Here is a 7,519-nt window from a genome sequence, read left to right as displayed (position 1 = left end):
TGTTTGATACATACACACATATACATATTATACTTATTACATTTTCTGTATAATGCATAAACCCTACTGAAAATGTTAAAACACAGGTGTCCAGCCTCAAATGATGGCACTTACTTGCTCCAATCCTGTCTGTTGCAGATAAGTTACTCTCGTGAGTAACTTATTTTTCTTTCCAAGTCTTAAACTTCATTGGCAGATCATGCTACATAAAGTTGTAGGACACTTTAATTATACTAAGATAGAACTATGATCTTCATTTAGCTTGATCCTCAGTTAGAAGCACATTGAAGGGAGTCCAGTGAGCATCTACTAGGATTGTACATCCACGGTGCAATACCAGCATGAAATATTCCTGACAGTGAAGCAACCCCTCTGCCGTGTAAAAATCAAATATGCTTTACTTTTTTCGACGTGCCTTGGGCATCAAGATCAGTAACGATCTATCTATGCATGCTCATATCAGTTCCGTTGTCTCCTCTTGTTTCCTTTCCCTCCGCCTCATTCGCAAAATCTCCCGGTTTTTTTCTGTTGATGCCCTCAAAGTCATTATCACTGCCCTCATCACTTCCCGCCTGGATTATGGAAACGGCCTGTACGTAGGCATTCCCGCCTACGAAACTCGCCGTCTCCAGGCCATCCAGAACCAGGCGGCCCGTCTTGTCCTCCGTCTTCCTAAGTTTTCCCACATCACTCCTGCCCTCAAAACCCTTCACTGGCTCCCCGTTCATTTCAGGTCCCAGTTTAAACTTGCTTGCTTGGCCTTTCGGGCGCATGCCCGTTCTGCTCCTCTTTTTATCAACTCCTTAATCTCTTCTCATGCCCCCAGTCGCTCTCTCCGTTCTTCCTCCCTCTCTCTTCTTCACGTCCCTCGCTTCCGCAAATCCCGCACCGGGGGCACCCGTTTCTCGGTGCGGGCCCCCAAGATCTGGAACAATCTCCCCCTCTCCATCCGCTCCATCCCTATCTTCTCACACTTTCGTAAAGCCCTCAAAACTTTTTTCTTTCTTCAGGCTTTCCCTGGCTAATCCCCCTGGGTCCCTTGGCAGATTCTGATGTGTTCCTTAGCGCCAGGAAGCCGCTTGGCCGCAGTGCGCTCTAGAAATTTCTTTTTCATTTCATTTCCTTCACATCACAATTGATTTGGAGTCCAATATTTTTGTGATGGCATCAGAGGTGTGGGCCTCTCAATGCCTGAGTCGTGGGACAAGGACCATGCTGCGCGAAGGCACACACAGTGATCCCAGCGCTAGCATCCCAAGGTGACTCCTACCCAGATGGAGGTGCAGGCAGGAAGGGATAAGGTGGTGGAGGAACTGTAGTAGAGTGTCTCACTGACCTTGTAGAATTGCTGGAAGTCACTGGCCAGAGACTCTGGACAATCGGATGAGGTAAGTCTGCCTCGAGGGAGGACTCAGAGGGGGTTGCCCCCCAGGTGGTCATCCCTATGACTGCAGAAGAGATTGCATTAAGACAAGGGAGGTGAGGATGGACCTGGTGAGGTTGGTCCAGGCGCTGAAGAGGTAATACAGCCCAGACTGGTACTTGGGTTGTTTTATAGTCTACCAGCATTGCCTAGCCCTCGTGAGACTATACATTAGACAAGTTCATTTAGTTGGTAATGCATAGTGTATGGTGGGGGTGACATTCATTGTGGATGCGGGTAGTTTTGAACTCGTAGCATGAGGTGATAAGAAGGACGGGTGCAGTTGGGGGAGGTGAGGGGTTGCACAGCAAAGGACTGATCATTGGACAGGGTAGAAGGAAACCCATTAGAGGGCCCTGAGACAGCTCTCAATCGTAATGCAAACTACAGCCCATACTCATGTCTTGGAATGTCAATGGCCTCAGTAATAAATTGAAATGAGGGGTAGTGCTCAAATTTATTTATTTTATTTATTTATTTATTCAAAGTTTTATATAGCGCGAACAGGATCCTTACAGATATCAGAGCGCTTCACAAAGACAGGGTAGAGGCAGTAGGAGTCAACAGAGATAATGGGAACAGTATAATAGTCAATAGCATGGTAATAACATGGATAATAAAAACATACATAAAACCAATCCATATACAATCAGGTAAGGAGGTAACATAGGACAGCACAAGACATTGATCCCACTACAGAGGTGTTCAGGTGGATCAGTAAACCAGCGTGTATCATTTCTTGGTCGGTAGTAAGAGAGTAGCGTAGTAGTGCCCCCAGCAAGTATAGTATAGTGCCAAGGGATAGGGTGAGCAGTGATACAAAGCAATGCAGAGACTCTGAACCAACATCTATAACGATCAGGAGATCTTGGCCAGAAGGATTGTTTTCACCTCTTTCTTGAAGAGTGCAGTGGAGGAGATCAGCCTGGTTTCAGGAGGGAGCGCATTCCAGATCCTGGGTGCCATTCCTGAGAAGGAGCGCTTGTAAGTTTTCACTTTCCGGAATCTACGAGGTTTCAGGAGTAGATTTTTTGTACTCCTATTGGATCTCGAACCTCCTGATATAGACAGCTTTTGAGCGAGGTAGTTGGGTGCCTTGTGGTGCACGGCCGCGTGTGTCATAACTGCAATTTTTAGCTGTATTCTGGCTTCAAAAGGCAGCCATTTTAGAGACTTTAAGTCTGGGGATATGTGCGAATGCTTTCTAGAGCCAGTAATGAGTCTCGCGGCAGCGTTCAGGGAGGCTCTTAAGGGTGCTGTTGTGGATAGCGGGAGACCGCTGAGGGCCGCAATTCCGTAGTCTATTCGAGGGATGACTAAGGCTTGTACAGCAGTTTGGAAGTCTTTGACCGGGAGGAAGGGTTTGATTTTCCTCAGCGTGTTAATTTGGAAATTAGCTGCTTTTGTGGCTTTGCTGACGTGCTGCTGCATGTTGAGCTTGGCGTCGAGTGTGATGCCTAGGGATTTCGCTGAGTCCACGATGGTAGGTTGGACATTGAGTGCTGTTAGGTTGTTGAGCCAGGTTTGGGTGGTGGAGATTTTCGCCGGGGGTGTGATGAGTAGGAACTCAGTTTTCAGAGCATTTAGTTTGAGGTGATTATCGGCCAGCCATGATTGGGTGTTAATAAGCGTGGAATTCAGATGTTTGATATCTTCCGGGGATTGTAACTTTAGATAGAGTTGTGTGTCATCGGCGTACATATGGAATTGAACATTGGATGCTTGAAGCAAGGTGGCGAGCGGTTCCATAACGAGGTTGAACAGTGTAGGGGAGAGGGTGGATCCTTGTGGGACACCTAGATCTGCAGGCACAGGTGTAGATAGCACATTGTCGATCTTGAACCTCTGAGACCGATTGTGAAGGAAGGACGAAAACCACTTGAGAACAGTTCCCGATAGCCCCATTCTAGTGCTTAGCAGCTCCAGCAAGTTCTCATGTTTGACCGTGTCAAATGCTGACGAGAGGTCAAGAAGGATGAGGAGGCAGGACTCATTGCGATCCAGAATTTGGAGGGCGTCATCAATTATGTGTGTCATAGCTGTTTCCGTGCTATGTTTCGCTCTGAAGCCTGATTGATGAGGGTTGAGGAGGTCAAATTGATCAATGTGTTTTGTTAGTTGGAGTTGGACACATTTCTCCAGCAGTTTGGCCAGGGTGGGGATATTGGTGATGGGCCGATAGTTGTTTAGGTCAGACGGATCAGCTGTAGGTTTCTTGAGTATAGGCGTGACTTGCCCCACCTTAAGGGAGTCTGGAATGTGGCCTTGTTGCAAAGAGCTGTTGATGATCTTGGTCCAGAGAGGGAGGAGCAAGGGGATAAAGTCTTTTACAGCATTAGCAGGTAGAGGGTCTGTGAGGTGATTAGAGGGCTTCAAGGTGCAGAGCAGTTTGTGTATTTCTTCTTCCGAGTAGGTATCGAAGTACTGCCAGGATGCTTTGTTTTTAGGTTGAGTGTCTGCCATTCTGGTGTGGTTGGGGTATCGGCTTATATCCATGATGAGGTCATTTCTTATGTTGTCAGTCTTTAGTTTAAAGAAAGCCGAGAAGGCTTCACAATGTGGGGTGTCGTTTGTTGTGCTGTTTGATTGTGTGGGTTGTGCCTTTGTTTGGGTCTTGATTAGCTCGAACAGCTTTCTTGGCCTGTTCTTCGCTTGGTCCAACTGGCGGCTGAAGAAGTCCGACTTTGTGCGCTTTATTCTCCTAAAGTAGGCATTTCTCTTGTTCTTAAGCTTTTTGAGATGCAGTGCTGAAGGGTCCGATCTCCAGGTGCGCTCTGCCATTCGCATATTACGCCTTTCGTCATTGAGTCTGTCATCATACCAGGGGTTAGAGATTTTGGTGGAGACTCTCTTCAGTTGCAGAGGGGCGACTTCATTGACTATTGTATTCATAGAGTCAAGGTAGTGGTCAGTCAGTGATTGAACATCTGAGGCCCCTGAAGGGGGAAGGAGGAGGTTGCCGATGTGAGGAGGTAGGGTAGAGGGGTTGAGATTATTCAAATCTCTTTTCCATGTTTTGGTTTTGATTGGTTGAGTAGGGTTAGGTTTAACTTTTTCGTTGATAAAGAAGGTGATAATGTGGTGATCTGACCAATCGCAGGGTAGAATCGCCTCCAGTTGAATAGCGTTCTCTTTGGCAATGATGAGATCGAGTATCGCGCCTTTGTCGTGTGTTGGTTTATCGCATACTTGGGTGAGGTCAAGCGCATTGAGGAAAGTTTTGAGACTATTCACCGTGGTGTCTTTCTGATCGTTCCAGTGGAGATTGAAGTCACCCAGGTAGACTTGAGTGGTCTGCCGACCGGCATTGGAAGTGATCAGGTCCATGAATTGTTGGGTGAATATGAGATTGTCACCAGGCGGGTGATAGATGAGATGTAAAGCACAGACTTGTTTGCCCTCACTGGTGATGTCGAGGCAGAGGAGTTCACAGGAGGAAAGGGAGGGGGAGGTGACTTGAGTAACAGAGAGGTTGCTCCTAAAAATGCATGCAATGCCCCCGCCCGTCTTGCCAGGAGACCTGTCCAGCCTAATGATGTGATAATTGGGGGGGACTAGTATGTCCATAATCGGGGTAGAGGCTTCAGTGAGCCACGTTTCCGTTAGAATGGCTAGGTCCAGATCCCTATCTGAGACGAGATCCGCGATGTCGGAGGAATGTCTCTGGGCCGATCTGCAATTTAGTAGGATGCATTTGAGTTTGGGAGAGAGAAGGGTGGTCGAGCTTTCTAGTGTGAGGGGAACTTTTCTGAGGTTGTTGGGGACAGAGCCTCTGTTGTTGAGTGTTGGGGGCCTTAGAGGGTTTGTAAGACTTGTGGGTATGGGGATGTGTGAGTTGGAAAAGTCTTTTACCGGACCTGGGCCATAAGAGCGTAGGAGAGAGCATAGGTCGCGGTCCGACAAGGGGTTGAGAACACGACGGGGGCGGTGAGAATTATTGCGAGCAGGGATAGTAGGCCATTGCTGGTGTCGTCGGGGGCGAGGGTATGTAGGGGGGGTGCGTCGTTTGTAGGGTAGCGGGATGGTGGGAGGTAGACTGGGCTGTGAGGAGAGAAGGTCTTTGATTGCGTGAATGTCTTTTTTTTTTTGCCCGACATGCCCAACACTTTATACTTCTCCAGGATCTTACTCCATAGGATCTAGAGGGATGGGGATACTTGCCCTTGTATACCTACCCTTCCAGATGGTGAAACCAGGGGTGAACCTCCTGGGCTGCAGGGCAGCTGTGGAGGGTAGGTGGAACAGAGAACAGTTGTTAGTAGTGTTCTGGTACCTTCCTCCGGGCCTACAGGGGAATATAGATAGAGTCCTTTACACAGGAGGGCCATCCAGGGAAGATGTGCGTCTCCGTGAATATTTAGATGCCTCAGGACTGTCAGACATATGGTGGGCAACTTACCCTGGGGATAGACACTACTCCTACTCTTGCAACGCTGTGCGCTCATTGATGCAATTAGACATCTGAGACATCATAACACTACTTACCAAGAGGCATTTCACACCACTCCCCACCTCTTTCTGAATCTTGGTGCCCAAGTAGGCATGCCCAGTTGGGTAGGTGCCTTGACCCATCGGACTAAATGGACTGGGACACCAGGAAATTCATTCAGGAGGAGACCTCCAGTTACTTTCAGATTTATAATTGGTCAGAAGTCTCAAAGCTGACTCTCTAGGAGGTCTTCACGACAGTGCTGAGAGGACATATCATCTACCATATTTCAGGGAAGAGACAAGAGAGGGAGGCCAAAATACTGGAGATGGCAGCTAGGGGAAGCAGCTTACATTGAGGCCCCAGACTCTCAGTAGCGGCTCGTGGAGGGAGTGCCGCGGGGCGGTGGGGTGGGGCCGGGAGGGGCAGGGTGAGGGGTAGTAAACTCCGGCCCATGGCCGACCGGAGTAATTTAAGTAAATAAATACATAAAATGAATTTTATTGCATGCACAGAAACACGATTTTTCAAATATGTCAAGAGTAGTGTGGTTCTACAGTTGTGGGCACTGTTTTATGAATCAAGGATGCAGGAAGAACTTCCTGGGGACCTCAGGATAGCTTATATTGTTTTGATCCATAAGCATGGTAAGGAACTGGAGGAGTGTAGATCCTATCGGCCAATACTCTTGAATATTTAAGTTAAGATATTAGCAAAGGTCATGAAGAATTGCCTAACGCAGGTCATTGACTGTGTTGTGGCCCTAGATCAATCTTGGTTTATGCCGGGGTGGGCGTAGTTCGCAGAGTTGAACTTTGTGGAATTCTGCAGAGTTACCAAAAAACTTAGCCAGATTCCGTGGAGTTCCACACGCTGGTGGATTACTGTATTGCTCGGCTACCCCGGTGCTATTAGCCTTTTTCTATTAGTCTACATTAGTCCAGTTCCAGTTGAGATGGCGTTCCCACAAGTGTGACACTGGTGGCCCAGTGCCCTCTGAGGTGAAGGCCTTGGGGGATGCATGGCAGGGATAATTCAAGCCGGTTGTCCAAAAAGAGTCAAAGGAGAAACTGGGCTCATGAGACCACATGGCAGCGGGGCGCTCATGCTTGTTGATGACAGAAAGCGCCATATGAGGGGTAAAAAACAAAGTGTAGAAGTGAAGGCGAGCTGGTTGAGTGAATGGTGGTAGCGGGTGCACCAGAGATGGGGAGAGTGCATGGGACTCTAAGTGACAACAAAACATGCTTGGCACAGACCCAAGTTGGACGCTCCACGACAACATAAGCCCCCTTTTCTGCAATTTGTAAAGAAATCAGATTGTCTCACATTTTGAGTCAAGCTAGGTACCTGAAACTACAAGCAGCAGAAGTAATCGGAAATATCATTTAATGACTACTGGCATGCTAGAACTGGTACAACTAGAAAGCAAAAAGCAATACCCTCCGCAAACCATGATTGATAAATAAAAACAAAAAAGAAACCGCCCACTAAGGAAGTAACTATTCTCAGCACTCCGGAAATGACTGCTCAAGCAATTCTAAGGTCGTCTCTCGTAACCCACTTGCAGAAGCAGGCAGGTCCTGGGTAGGATCATCTCACTCCTCCGTGAGGGAAAAATGACACCTTTGAAGGCCCCTTAGATGAAGCCATGTGTCCCGGGGTGG

This window comes from Lissotriton helveticus, chromosome 5_1 (genome assembly GCF_964261635.1).
Source record: "Lissotriton helveticus chromosome 5_1, aLisHel1.1, whole genome shotgun sequence".
Classification (NCBI taxonomy): Eukaryota; Metazoa; Chordata; class Amphibia; order Caudata; family Salamandridae; genus Lissotriton; species Lissotriton helveticus.
Note: the sequence above shows the minus strand (reverse complement) of the source record.